Source organism: Aquarana catesbeiana, linkage group LG10, assembly GCF_042186555.1.
Source record: "Aquarana catesbeiana isolate 2022-GZ linkage group LG10, ASM4218655v1, whole genome shotgun sequence".
NCBI lineage: Eukaryota > Metazoa > Chordata > Amphibia > Anura > Ranidae > Aquarana > Aquarana catesbeiana.
The window spans coordinates 44,753,000-44,768,927 of NC_133333.1; the positions used below are offsets into that span (position 1 = coordinate 44,753,000).

At 41.1% G+C, this 15,928-nt stretch overlaps 1 long non-coding RNA gene across 1 annotated transcript in view; it reads right to left on the reverse strand.

Moving 5' to 3' along the window:
- LOC141110021 (uncharacterized) overlaps window positions 1-15,928 on the reverse strand; it is an 84,595-nt gene that overhangs the window by 13,751 nt on the left and 54,916 nt on the right. The window lies entirely within an intron of this gene.

Sequence of the window (15,928 nt, forward strand, 5' to 3'; positions counted from 1 at the left end):
TTTCTTCATTTTCAAAAACAAATGAGAGCTGCAAAATACTCACCATGCCTCTCAGCAAATAGCTTGGGGTGTCTACTTTCCAAAATGGGGTCATTTGGGGGGGGGTTGTGCCACCTGGGCATTCCATGACCTCCGAAACTGTGATAGGCAGTGAAGAGTGAAATCAAAAATGTACACCCTTAGAAATCCTGAAGGCGGTGATTGGTTTTCGGGGCCCCGTACGCGGCTAGGCTCCCAAAAAGTCCCACACATGTTGTATCCCCATACTCAGGAGAAGCAGCTAAATGTATTTTGGGGTGCAATTCCACATATGCCCATGGCCTGTGTGAGCAATATATCATTTAGTGACAACTTTTTGTAATTTTTTTTTTTTTTTTTGTCATTATTCAATCACTTGGGACAAAAAAAATGAATATTCAATGGGCTCAACATGCCTCTCAGCAATTTCCTTGGGGTGTCTACTTTCCAAAATGGGGTCATTTGGGGGGGTTTTGTACTGCCCTGCCATTTTAGCACCGCAAGAAACAACATAGGCAGTCATAAATTAAAGGCTGTGTAAATTCCAGAAAATGTACCCTAGTTTGTAGGCGCTATAACTTTTGCGCAAACCAATAAATATACACTTATTGACATTTTTTTTACCAAAGACATGTGGCCGAATACATTTTGGCCTAAATGTATGACTAAAATTGAGTTTATTGGATTTTTTTTAGAACAAAAAGTAGAAAATATCATTTTTTTTCAAAATTTTCGGTCTTTTTCCGTGTATAGCGCAAAAAATAAAAATGGCAGAGGTGATCAAATACCATAAAAAAAAAGCTCTATTTGTGGGAAGAAAAGGACGCAAATTTCGTTTGGGTACAGCATTGCATGACCGCGCAATTAGCAGTTAAAGCGACGCAGTGCCAAATTGTAAAAAGTGCTCTGGTCAGGAAGGGGGTAAATCCTTCCGGGGCTCAAGTGGTTAAATAAGCACCTGAACGACCACAACATACAGGGTTATACAATGTAAAACTGACATATAGTCAGACCTGTGAAAATGTGGAATAGACTCCCCTTAAGAGCTGGTTCTGGCTAGCTCAGTAAATTGTTTTTTTAAAAAAAAGCCTGGATTCTTTCCTAAATGTACATAAAACTGGATATTAGATTTATAGGTAAAGTTAATCCAGGGAATATCCGATTACCTCTTGGGGGATCAGGAAGGATTTTTTTTCCTCCACTAGAGCAAATTGGATTATGCTTTATTGGGAGGTTTTGGCCTTCCTCTGGATCAACTGTGAGTATAGGATTGCCTATATAGGATTGTATAGTTTTTTCCCTTCTATTGGTTGGAATGGATGGACTTGTGTCTTTTTTCAACCAGACTAACTATGTAAATAACTATTATCACTGATGCTGGGCATGGACATTTTTTATCCCACTAGCCATGATCCTGTCCCCTAATGTCTGTAGGATAGCAAACTGGTCTGTTGTTTGATGGTCTAAATCAGGGGTCTCCAAATGTTTCAAACAGATCCTCTTATGTCTGCTGGCCCCATGGAGGCACAGCAACTTTCTAATGTAGGGAAGAGGGAACCATTAGTTTTCTACATGAAACCTTAAGCAAAACATAAAAGGAAAAGTAGGGCCAATGTTATTTTGGCCCTACTTCTCCTGTAGTTCACAGGAGTGCACTTTATTCTGCAAACCTGTGACCCAGATTCAGTAAGCAGTGGGCTAACATCAGCTGTCGGCTGATATCACTCATCCAGTTCAGTCTCTGGAGGTAACCTGACTGAGCCAGTGGTTGTCTCAATTTTTCAGAAAGCCACTGAGAACCTGAGCCAGCCAAACTCTCCATGGCTGGATGAGAACTAGAGGGGCAGAGCAGAGAGCTCTCTGCTCAGTAAAGATTGAGAACTTAGCAATCAGTTGTTTTTAATTACTCAGTTCTCATTCTTAAAGGTGGCGGGGGGGCAGATGGAGTACCAGATCAATGCTGCATCCATCCGGGTGAGTATGTAAGTTTTTTTTTTTTTTTTTTCAAACCCCATACTCACTATCCATCACCTGATCATGCTAAAATGATCACAATTCACCTAGACAGTGGCAGACTCATTTTTTCACTGGCTTGTTACTACAGGTGTTTATCTATACCAAAAATGTATAAAGCACTTTACATATTGTACATTCACGTCAATCCCCGGCCTCAAGGAACTTATAATTTAAGATCCCAATCTCACATGCATACATACTAGCATCAATTTAGACAGGAGATAGTTATCCTACCATGCCTTTGGAGTCTGGAAAGAAACTGGATTTCCCAGAGGAAATCCATGCAAGTAGATGGTAAACACAGGAAGAACATACAAACTTCATGCAGGTAGTGCAATTTGAAGAAAGAAACCAAGTTCTGTAAGTCAAAATAGTGGCAAGATGCTGCCAGATGGGCAATTTCACTTCTGTTGCAAGCACCCCCGTACAGACAGTCCCACTGATGTCTCTTGGGACACAGCGTCTGCACACACACAGCCTCTCCTCCTAATTTGACATTTGTACGAGTGCATGGTCCATGTCTGTGTTCAGGGTTGTGCACCCACAACAATGCACACAGATGTCAAATTAGGAGCAGTGTCTATTTCCGTGCAGCTACAGCATCCCAATGGACATCAATGGGACTGCTTTCACGGGGGATGCATGGAACACCTGTGCATCCTCGTGCAGGTAAACACAGCCCTTGCAGGAGCATACTCTGTGGTATACCCTGTGTGAACGAGGCCTTAAGAGTATACAAGATATATAGGATGCCTGTGGTTGATTCAGCCTAACAATATCTGCCTAATGCCCCGTACACACGGTCGGACTTTGTTCGGACATTCCGACAACAAAATCCTAGGATTTTTTCCGACGGATGTTGGCTCAAAACTTGTTTTGCATACACACGGTCACACAAAGTTGTCGGAAAATCCGATCGTTCTATACGCGGTGACGTAAAACACGTACGTCGGGACTATAAATGGGGCAGTGGCCAATAGCTTTCATCTCTTTATTTATTCTGAGCATGCATGGCACTTTGTTCGTCGGATTTGTGTACACACGATAGGAATTTCCGACAACGGATTTTGTTGTCAGAAAATTTTATCTCCTGCTCTCCAACTTTGTGTGTCAGAAAATCCGATGGAAAATGTCCGATGGAGCCCACACACGGTCGGAATTTCCGACAACACGCTCCGATCGGACATTTTCCATCGGAAAATCCGACCATGTGTACGGGGCATAAAACTGAATGTCTGGGTAGAATGACAGTTTACACATCCATTAATTGTTTAATGGTCATTAGCCTAGATATTACAAAACATAGAACACATGACCGTGAGAATGACTGTAAGACTGAAATACTTGATGGCCCTTTATGGAAAGTGGAAGGTTACATTTATGAAACACACTATTGCACAGAGCTGGCCACCTCTTTCACCACTGACAGCTGTACCTCCTGGGACATCGGTTGTCTCTGTATAGACTCTATGCAATGCCTGATGTCAACATTACATTCAGTTGCTCTTCCAGTTAGTGCATCATTTCACCAATCATGATTTTTAATAAAACCACTTCTGTAAAATAGAAACATGAACTGTTACGCAAGGTTTCAGTCTCCAACAGTGAAAAACAACTGTGTCACTCGAATCAAGCCCATTTTATTTTAGTTTTCATTTTAGATACAGTAGAAAGTTTGTAAACTCTTCCAGTGTTTTATCATTCTGTGGGGTTAATTTACTAAAGGCTAGTAGGTTGTTCACACAAGGGAATATTCCCCTTGGTGAAATTTTATTTTGCAAATGTTGCACCGTCTACTGTGCAACTAGTTTATATAAATTGTTTTTTTTTACTCACAGCAGCCTGTGAGCCTGGTTAATTGTTTAGGGTTACTGGAGGGCTCTACAGGGCAGGTCTCTGGTACCTCCCCCTGGTTCTAGAAGCTTGGAGAGGTTTTTAGAAGCTAGTGGGTGGAAGCCAGGAGGTCCTGGTCTGCATACTTGGGGGAGTCTGGCTAATCCTCAGGCAGAAGGCCTGGTATGGTGGCTGGATCAGCCCTTAAATATTGCTGAGCCTTGCCAGCAGGGGAGTCTAGTGGAAGATGAAGTGAGGGAGCTGTGTCGTGTGGCCTGGGAGGGGACCTCAGGTTTGGGGGGGGGCTTTGCCTCTAGGCTGAAGGCTGAGAAAGGAAGGACAGAGGGATCTCTACTATCCCACGGTCTCAGTTGGGAGACACCCTGGCTTGTAGAGAAGGACCTGTACAGCAGAAGGTGTGAACAGTTGTCTCTTCTGAGGCAGCAGGATTTCCAGGGACAATGTGAGTACCTCTACATCCCCAGGGCCAAAAAGGGTTAAAGCTGCCGGATGTAATAATAAAGCAAGCTGGGATTGCTGGGATTGTGCCAACAAGCTGTGACCCAATCCCTTGTCCTGGGACATTTCACCAAGCAGCCAGGTGGACTGGTAATTTCAAGAGAGGGGACATAGAGCTCCTGTAAATAGAGATTTTGCTAATATAGAGCTCCCATAAATGGGGATCTCTTTGCCAAGTTCATAGCAACTGTTGGTGTTTTGGAGGGAATACAGTCAAGCACATGTTCATTCTTTCCAGGATTACATAGAGAAGGCAGTTGTCCTCATTTGTTGCTCTTCAAGTCAAAATGGGCATCCCATAAACCCCATACCCTATCCAAGTTGTTTTCCCAAATAAAACAAAAACAAGTTTTTGGACTGTGTCCTTGTCTCCAAATGATAGTTGAAAATGTGTGTTGCCTGGCTGTACAGGGATAGGGGGACCCAAAATACAGCGGCCCTTGCGGGGTAGCGCTACGCAAATACCCAAATGTGTGTAGCACTACCCCCACAGAAGCCGTTTGATAGATTGAGTTCCCTGTTTTTTTGCCTCTTGTCTGAGAACAACCTCAGCCCCTCTGACACACCTGGTTACTGGAAATCCCTATAGGAACACCAGTACAGATACAATACACCCAGCTATGATTCAGTATCAGAAAAATGCACCAGACTAGTTCATGGTAAATGAACTCAGTGTATTGTAATGGGCTGCGGTAAATGTCAGTATGTACAAAAATGAGAAAATATAGAAATAGGTCAAGGACAGTTCACTAAGCAATATGATCGATAGGTTATAGCAGTTTAGAATGGAGTTCTATATCAGGGGTATTGGATTAAAATTTACGAGGGTCCGATCAGTAAAATTTTCTTCCGGCAGAGGTCTGAATCACATTTTTATGTGATAACCCAGATCCTTCACATCACAGTCCCTCTCCTCTTATAGCATAATCCTGCTCTTACATCCTCAGTTCCCTGCACATTAGTCCCCCACTTCACATCACAGTTTTCCCTTCAGAATAGTGTTCTCAGGTCCCTTTCACATCACCCCAACCCCTTCACAATGTTAACCAGCAAGTGATTGGTTACTAGGATTGCTCTGTGTCCTAGCAACCATTCACCTGCTGGTTAACTTGAAAAGTTAACCCTGGCAGCTCCCGCCCACCATCCAATGCTGTGCCTCCTGCACTCAGTCCAGAATGATCCCACCCCCCACTCTGCTGTAATAATAACAGCGGCGGAGGCCAGGGGAAAGAAGTGGCTCCTAAATGGTGCGATTGCAGGTCCAGATGGGACAGTGGCTTAGTCCAGATCTGGACTGTGGTCTACCATTTAGTGATACCTGTTCTATATAGTTATATACCCGTTCTATACCTGATAATATATACTGTAAATAAGCAACAAATGGATAGATAACAGTGATGACAATGGTGATCAATATTGCAATAACTTTTATGTGACCAATAGGTTATGCTTCTTAGAGTGCACTCTGTATGAGTTACACTAAGACCAAAACCTTCCTACAGAAGTACTTCTTACTCTGGATGACAAGTAAAGTTCTTATGGAACAGCAGCTGTATCTAAGACAGGCCCTTGCCCCAATTCTTCAGATGGCTAACGATGGGGATCAGTCTGTCTTTCTGGTGGTGCACATAAGTACAGTTCAGGTAAAGTCTGCATGCAGTCAGTAAGGCTGCTAGATAGATGGCCAGTCCCTATGTACTCAGTTTCTGCTAGTGACAATAGACCAATGCTCTCTCACCAGTCCCAGTGACACAGCAACTTTGGTCCTGCTCTTGAGATGTCCTTTTAAAATGTTAGCCTCCGTATGGAAACATATAACAATGGTGTTTACCAGCTGCCCCTTTAAGGTGTAAAAATACCCTTTAGTAAAATGGAAGGTGCTTGGTATATGGTATTCATGATACCCAATATAGATGCACTCCACCCCACAAAGGATGAAATACAATGCAAAAAAACGCAAAAAGCATGCTAGATAGACTTTCCAATACTTTTGCAAAGTCTGAGCCCACCCGGTTGTGTGACAATAGCGAATGAATATTCGCTATTGTCACACTGATTCTCCTCCTGGCCAATCAGGAAGTGGGACCTGAGACCCGTTTCCCAAAAGGAGAAGCGAGCCTATTGGCCTAGGAGGAGAAGGGAAGAGGAGGGAAGAGGAGGGTGGAGACGCATGGCCGGCCGACCCACCAGCTACCACTGTCTCCAGGGATGGCTCACCCACGGCACTCCCCGGCTCAGACAAGGGAGGGGGGAGGAGGAGGGGAGATCGGAGTGTCATCTCAGGCAGTTGCCTGCGGGGGGGGGGGTGTTGCTGTTCCCTACCAACATATCCTTCTCCCGTCTCTTGCCAAGGGGGGTGTGGCGTTGGCTTGCCGCCCCCAAATTATTGGGCACCATCTGCCACTGGCTAAACAATTGAAAATGTGAATAGTCCTGCACTGTTTTTTTTTTTTTTTTTCCTTGTTAAATATATTTATTGAGTTTTCACAGAAGAAGAAATAAAATGATACAATACATGGATACATAACAATCATCAGAAGATCTTTGCAGTATGATAAAAAAAGATAAATAAATAAGTTAATAAAATAAAGTAATTTTAGAGATATCTTACAAACATATTTACTATACACTAGTTGGGATTCTAGATGTAAGATTAGAGAAATAAATCAAGTTATTAGGCTAAGTATCCATAGGAATATTTTAGGAAATAATAAAAGAAAAGGAGAGGGAGGAGAGATAAAGATGGAAAGATGGAAAGAAGAGGAAAAAAAAAAAAAGAGTTTCCCGGGATGATGATCCAGCTCTCATTAGGTATACAAATATAATATATATTTCAGTAATAATATGATATATATCTTAGTGTGGTAACAACAGAGATTGGTCAAAATCTGTAGGGAGGTAGTTTTTAACCCATGGTTGCCAAATTTTGCGAAATTTATTTATTTTATTTTCTTCAATAGCTGTCATCTTGGCGTATAAAAGTGCTCTGTTCATTCTGTGTTTAGCTTCAGCAAGAATTAGATTTTGGGACTTCCAATCCTTGGCAATCGTTTGTTTAGCTGCAGTGCTAAGTTGGATAAACAATTGGAATTGAGTATGGGTGAGTATTGTGGGTTTAAGGTTTAGGAGTGCCGTTGCAGGATCTGGAGGAATCGTGATTTCCAGGGCTTTAGAAGCCATAAGAAATATATTCTTCCAGAATTCTTCAACTACGGGGCATTGCCACCATATGTGAAATATGTTCCTGCTGTGTCACATCCTCTAAAGCAATTAGGTGAATATGTGGGGACAAATTTAGCTATTCTAGCTGGTACAAGGTACCAGCGTGCTAGAACCTTGTAATTAGTTTCTACAGCAAAACAATTTGGAGAGGAAGTTTTGGTGGCTGACCATATATTCGACCAATCTTGTTTATTAAACACTCGATTCATATCTTGTGCCCATTTAGTTGTGTATGAGGGTAGAAACTCACTAGATATCATATTAAGTTGGAAATATAATATTGAGATAAGTCCTCTAATGTGTGGATCACTTATACAAATCCGCTTAAATTGAGTCATTTGATTAAGAGTTGAGCCTGTACTAAGAAGTGGTTCATAAAAATTTTTAATTTGTAAATATCGAAATATTTCAGTTTTAGGTAACCCAAAGGTTTCACATAGTACAGGAAATGTATAAATAGCTTTAGTCGAGGAAAGATTGTATAAACGAGTCAGGTTCGTAGAGGTCCATGCAGAGAATGATTTTGGGAATTTCCAGGCAGGATAAAAGGCTGGATTATTAAGAAATGAAAGCAAGGGATTATGTGTTGATTGAAGATTATGTGCAAATTTACATTTATCCCATACTGCTAGGGTCTGTTTCGTGATAGGATTAGAAAGATGTATTCTATCAGCAGGACAGAGCCAAAACATATTTGCCACTGAGATAGGGTCACTTTCCACTGATTCAATAGCTACCCATAGGGGAGCTTCTACAGAAGTATGATACTTGGGTATAAGTGCTAGCTGTGCAGCGTAGAAATAGGAGGAAAAGTTGGGCAATCCCAAACCACCACTCAATTTATTAAGGTAAAGCGTAGATTTAGGTATACGAGGTTTGGTGGTACCCCAAATGAAGGACATAACTCTACGTTGAGTAAGTCTAAGAAAGTAAGATGGTAAAGAAATAGGGAATACCCTAAATAAATATAAGAATTTCGGCAGGATTGACATCTTTACCGCATTAATCCTTCCCAACCATGACAATGATAGAAGAGCCCATTGTTTCAGGAAGCTGGAAGTTTGTTTAAGGAGGGGTAAGTAATTTGCCGCAAAAAGGTCTTTAAGAGAGATTGTGAGTTTTATTCTTAGGTATGGAAGCTGCTTTGGAACCCAAGTAAAGGGTAAGGAAGTTTGTGCCTGCTGAAGTTCTAATTGAGATAAGGAAATATTTAATGCATTTGATTTTGTTGGATTAACATGTAGTCCTGATATTTGGGCAAAATTATCTAGTGTTTTTAGTAGATTAGGGGTGGATATATGGGGATGAGACAAAAATATGAGAATGTCATCTGCAAAAAGACATAGTTTATGGTGATAACCACCTAGTTCGATACCTTTAATGTCAGGATTGGTATTTGATATATGCTCTAGGATTATTGTATAAGGATGAGACCCAGGTTAAAAAATTGTTTCCAAATCCCCATTTACCAAGGACATATTCCATATAAGGCCACGTAACCAAATCAAATGCTTTCCTTATGTCTAAGGATACAAGGCAAGCTGGGATTCTTCTAGTTTTAGCCGCATTAATAAGTAAGAGTGCTCTCCTGATATTATCTCCAGCTTGGCGTTTAGGCATAAAGCCTGTTTGGTCTTTATGGATTAGTAGGCCAATAATATTATTCAGTCTAGTGGCCAAAATTTTAGCAATTAATTTTATATCGAGATTTAGGAGGGATATAGGACGATAATTAGTCCAGGAGGTGGAGTCAGAATGTGGTTTGGGGATCATTGCTATTATAGAGGTGAGAGTCTCTGTTCTAAATGAGTTACCTTTAAGGATCGAATTGAAGGCTTTAGTTAAGACAGGTGTTAAGATTGATGCAAATTGTCTATAATATGTTGCCGAAAATCCATCTGGGCCTGGTCTTTTACGTAATTTTAAAGATTTTATTGCGTTAAGGACTTCAGTATCTGTAATTGGACATTCAAGAAGATCTTTCTGTTGTTGATCAAGGTTAGGAAGCGTGATATTGGAGAACAGTGTGTCTGCTTTAGTTTTATCAAAATTTGAGGCAGAAGAATATATTTTATATAACTTAGAGCGAAAAATTACAAGTATTTTCACTGGGTTACTAGTGTAACATTCCCGGGATACTTTCAATCGGATAGGCGTATGTAAATGTTGTGAATTTTTTAAAATTCTGGCCATAGGTGTATCAGGTTTATTTGCCCTGCGATATTGAACATGCTGGCGTTTACTTATAAGTTTATCTGCGGTATCAGTAAGAAAAAGATCTAGATCCAGGCGGGCTTTTTCTAGTTTGGTACTGTTGGTAGCATTTGGGGAGGTTTGAAAAGTTTGATGACAGTCATTAAAGGTAGATTCAAGTTTTGCAAACAACAGTTTGCGTTCTCTTTTAAGGTTAGTTGCTTGTTGTATCAGTCTACCCCTAATGACTACCTTGTACGCCTCCCATAATGTAATAGCAGAGACATCGTCTGTATCATTGGATTTTAGGTAATCAGAAAGTGCTTTTTCAATCTCAACACGATGAGAAGGGTGGGTCAGAATTGAATCGTTTATACACCAAGTGGTATCGTGTGATCTAGGAATTGTGGAAGCAATGGTAATGAATAATGAGCAGTGGTCTGTGCATGGAAAAGGAATGATTTTGGATGATATGATTTCTGGTAGCATACTTGACGGGATTAGAATATGATCTATTCGTGAAAAAGAGTTATGCGGATAAGAATAATGAGTGAAGCGCCTACTAATAGGGTTCATCTCTCGCCAAGTATCTACCAGGCTATGAGTGGTGAGTAGATGTTGAAAAGTTAGGTTTATTGAGTTTGTGGTAGGTCCAGGGGGAGATTTATCTAAGAACGGGAAAATAGTAGCATTAGAATCCCCACAAATAACAACAGTACCAAACTTATGTACTTCTATAAGTTGAAAAAGGTGGGATAAGAAAGCAGTTGGGCGTTTGTTAGGGGCATAATAAGACACAATAGTAATAGGATTATCAGAAATAAATCCTGTTAGGAGAACATATCGTCCTTCAGGGTCTGTTATTTTGGATACAAGGTTAAACGGAGTGGAACGGTGAAAACCAATGAGAGTTTCGCGCTGTTTAACCGTAGCTGAAGCAGTATAGAATTGTGGATATGATGATGAAAGAAATTTGGGATAAACTTTGTCAGTAAAATGCGTTTCTTGCAAACATATAATATTAGCTTTTTTCATAGCAAAAGAGCGTAAAGCCTTGGTTCGCTTATGTGGAGTATTAAACCCCTGTACATTTAATGACAAGATATTTATAGAAGCCATAAAACAACTAATGCGAATATTATAGCATAACAAGCAGAGTACTCACCGAGAGCCAGGATCACCAACCCGAGAGTCAGGAGGGAATAGCAAAGATTAAAGAAAGAAGCAATAGAATAGAAAAAGAAAAAAGGAGAGGAGAATCGAACAAACCCAATATGAAGACAATTTAGCAGTATATAAAGGCTAAATAATAGGGTGTAGGATTATCTCAGGAGAGTTTTTAGAACTCTCTGAGAGGGTCCGGGACCACCAATAGAGACCCCCATAACAATGGTAGGAGTCCTTAGGTGGAATAAAGGGCAACAAGAAATTCCTAAGGGATGTATAACATCGGAGGACCACAGGAACTATTCCATTACTATCATGAAAACATTTCGCTTAAATTGTTACAAAAAAAGAAAAAATAAAGTTCAAAAGCTTGAGAGGAAAAAAAACTGAAAAAAGTTAACATAAAAAAATAAAAAAAAAATATTTTTGTAACATAACAGTAGTATGTAGCCATAACTCCTTTTAGTCACGAATATGGCCAGTTTATTAACTCTGTCAGCATACTGTGCTGGAAAAAAGTATCAAGGACAAATAACTAGTCTGGCTTAGATTGTCAGTCCACTGAATCCTCATTGTTTGGTGGTGAATGTTCATATCGACCTCGCTTGTTAAGATTTTGATGGGAAGATGTGGAATAGCTGGGTTTTGGGTCTTTGTTTTGCTGTGCAGAACGAAAAGCTGAGCGCCTATAAGACTGGTCATTTGGTAAGATTGCTTCGGCTAGGCCCATATCAAATAGGGCTGACTTCAAGTCCTCTGAAGAGCGACAAACATATTTTGTTTCCAAATGAGTAAATCAGAGACAAAAAGGAAATCCTCATTGATAGGAAATTTGATTTCTCTGGAGTACCTGGAGTTGAGGTTTAAGTGCACGTCTTTTTGCAACCATTAGTGGGGACAAATCTGTGAAGAGTTGATAGGTATTGCCCTGGAAGCTAAGAGATTCTCTCCCTCTGGCAGCTGTTAGTATCTGTTCTTTGGTTCTGTAAAAGTGCAATTTAGCTATAATATCCCTCGGGAGACCATTTATTTTGCGTGGGGCTAACGCTCTATGCACTCTATCCATTTCGAACCTGTCAATAGCGGTTCCAGGTAATAACTCTTGAAAGACCACCATGATATTAGCCTGCAGGTCTAGCACAGATTCAGGGTTTCCCCTGATTCGCAGATTTGATCGCCGATCTCTGTTCTCTTGGTCCTCTAAACTATTTTGTAATGTAAGGTTTCCTCTTTTAGTACCTTCATCTCAGACATGTAGTTCTGTGTAAAATTATCAATTTCATCAACCCTCAGTTCTAAGTCAGTTGTTCTCTGACCTAATTCTCTAATTTCTTTAGTCAGTTTGTCAGTTATATGATCAGAAGTCTGTTTGAGGGCTTTCTGAAGCATACATTCAAATTTTTTGAAGATGTCAGACTGTGTAGCAGCTTGTAATTCACAGTATTCATATTCAGACTCAGACTCACTGTTAGCAGCCTGTGTCTTCTGACTGTCAGGTAAAGATTTTCCAGTGTATTCACCGCTGTGCTGACTGTGAGGTAAAGATTTTCCAGTGTATTCACCGCTGTGCTGTCTGTGAGGTAAAGATTTTTCAGTGTATTCACCGCTGTGCTGACTGTGAGGTAAAGATTTTTTAGTGTATTCACTGCTTTAATTTTCGTTTTAGGAGCTCTCAAGACCATTGTCAGTGAAGCTGACAGTATTAGGTAGGATTTTCTGCAGTTTTGGGATACTTGCTGGTTCACTGGGACCTGTAGTCCTCCGATGAAAACTCCAGAGGAGCGGAGCTCTAAGGTAACATTACCTTCACCTCAGGCTGCCGCACATGCGCCCCCGCTGCACTGTGTTTTTAAAAACTTCTATATATTTGTAAGAAGTGAATTTGGGATTACATGTAGATTTATTTTTTTAAATTTGTGTGTATAAATTCTGTGGGCGGTTCACTTCTGTCTGCATTGCCTTTCTTTGTAAATTTTTTTTTTATATTTGATTTCCTGGTAAATTTTTCTACATCAATGAACACTTCAAATATATCTAGAAATTTACATGGGGCATACTTTAAACCTTCCTCTAACATTTTTCCTTTCTTCCTTAGTAAATTCTACTCCTGCTATGTTAAATATACCCCCTTCTATCTTTCCCTTTTTCTTTCTCCCTGCGCCATTTCCTCTTTCTTCCCTTTCTTGTTGTTTGGGAGGGGGGTAGGTTCCTTCCATCCTCTCCATTCCCCCTGTTGCTGATGGTAGGTGTTCCCATAAGGTTGGAAAAGTGGTTTGAAAAAACCCTTTCTTTGAAAGAAAACCTGTTGTTTTAATAAATGTGTTGCGCAATGATCTGTTTCTGGGATTGTCTTATTGCATGCATCATGGCATAAGCAAAAGCTCCCATAGGACCCATAGTGGAAGAAACAGAGGAGGATAGTGAAGAGTAACCACTTCTGCCTTGGAAGATTTTGCCCCTTAATGACCAGGCCATTTTTTGCGATACGGCACTGCGTCGTTTTAACTGACAATTGCGCGGTCGTGCGACGTTGTACAAAAACAAAATTGACATTTCTTTTGGTGGTATTTGATCACCTCTGCGGTTTTTATTTTTTGCGCTATAAACAAAAAAAGAGCGACAATTTTTTTAAAAAAACAATATTTTAAAATTTTGCTATAATAAATATCCCCCAAATTAAAAAAAAATAAAAATTCTTCCTTAGTTTAGGACGATATGTATTCTTCTACAAATTTTTGTTAAAAAAAAAAAAAAAAAATTTGCAATAAGCATATATTGATTGGTTTGCACAATAGTTATAGTGTCTATAAAATAGGGGATAGATTAATTGCTTTTTATTATTCTTTTTTTTACTAGTAATGGCCGTGATCTGTGATTTTTATTGGGACTGCGACATTGCTGCGGACAGATCGGACACTTTTGACAATTTTTTGGGACCACTGACCTTTATACAGCGATCAGAGCTAAAAATAGCCACTGATTACTGTATAAATGCCACTGGCAGGGAAGGGGTTAACAATAGGGGCGATCAAGGGGTTACCTGTGTTCCCTAGGTGTGTTCTAACTGTGAGGGTATTGGACTGACTGGGAGAGAAAACAGATTGTTGTTCCTACTTAGTAGAAGCACACGATCTGTCTCCTCTTCCCTGACAGAAGCGGGATTTGTGTGTTTGCACACACAGATCCCGGTTCTCACTCTGTCACGAGCGATCACGGGTGCCCGTGCCATGCCATTGCTCATCTCTTTTCATTGTGTATATTGTTTATTGTGTAGAAAAGTCCTGGGCCCCTTTAGACCTAATGGTGACCTCCAGAGTCAGGGACAGCTGACATCCTTCTGTGTAGACTGGGTTACGAGGCATGATGGGTGTGATGCAAGATGAAAAGGCTGGACCTCCAGACACTTTTTGAATGCAAAAAGATTTAATTGGCAGACTCCGAGAATTCTATAGGCAGATACAGGTGAAGGCCTCCAGCCGGACACCACTTCTGAATAGGTAGGACACTGTCTCCTATGGCAACAGTCTTGTAAAATTTACTAACTGTAATTGTATTCAACTATTTGCAACTCAAACAGTTCTCTGCTTACCTCACAATCACTCACTGTGGTTCTTCACTCAATGAGCTTCCAGTCTCTCTCACTGGACTTCAGATCCAATAGCCACTGGACCCCCTGAGCTCTTCCACTGTTAGCACTCAGCATCCTCCTCAAGCGTCATCCCCGCTTCCCTGCTGGGTCCCTGGCTTGGCACCCACTGATGCTCCGCAAGTGTCACCTGCTGTCCCGCTGGGTCCCTGACTTGGCATTTGCCGAAGTTTTCCCACTTCTTCACCGTCCCCGGCTGAGGAGAAGTCTGTTACTTGCCTCAGCTGACTCACAGTGGTCACCAGTAACAAGGTGGATGGTCCCTTTTACCTCCAAGCCCAACTGGTTTCCTGGCCGACGGAACCGTTAATTCTGGTTGGACTACAAGCCCGCAGTCCCAACCCTACGCTGCTCTCCTGCTACTGGATAGGCCCTCAGACAGCCTAGCAGCCAGATGTCCTCAGGATAGGCCTAAGGCTTATGGCCTAGCAGCCCGGTGCAGCATAACACACGTCCACCCAGACATCCGTACGGGTGGGACAGAACCCCAATCACCTGACTCAACCCAAATAAATAGGCTCTCCCAGCAGGCCAAGGGACCCAAGAAAATCCCTGCCCATTGGCTGATACACTCCATTCATAATCTGTCCTTGCTATTGCCTTGTCTTATCCAATGTCACCAGCTACCAGGCCACCTAGCGACAGAAGAGAGAAGTGCAGCAATTCCAGAATTAGGGGGAAATCAATTGATCTCCTAACAATTGGCCAAGGCAACTATCACCTGGCAACTAAATTAAATTGCAGCCCTGCCTAAACATCAGGGTGATACAATTGTTTGTCTGGATATGGCAAAGATATACTAATAGTTGTGAAATCACCCATGTGAAAGTAAGCAAGAGGAAGTTCTCTCTCTAAAGTCCAGGAAAAAAACTACTCCTTTCCTCTCCTGTTTATATCTGGGAGTTGTGGTGCATACTCCATCTACTCCAATGCAAGAACCTCTTCCCAGACTACATTTCCCAGAGTTCAGTGTGGCCTGCATCAAAGTTTCTCAAGCCCTTCATACCCACTGGCTCCCTCTGCTGGATAGATGCTGAATGGCACTGAAAGCCAGCATAAGAGTCTTATATAGACACACAAAGCAGCTGCAGCACATTGTCTTTATAATGGCACTTTCTCTAGCCAAGTATGTGACTACAAGGAGGGAACAAGGGAAGGAAAGGAACAAAAAAACAGCATTTTTACTTGCACAAGATTGGATAATGGAAGTCAGCAGAGCTTCACCACATTCACAAACCTTTTGAGATAATTCCCTCACGTAACGAATATTCTGTTTCCTTTTAATAAACCAACTCATTTGTGTTTGTTTAAAAA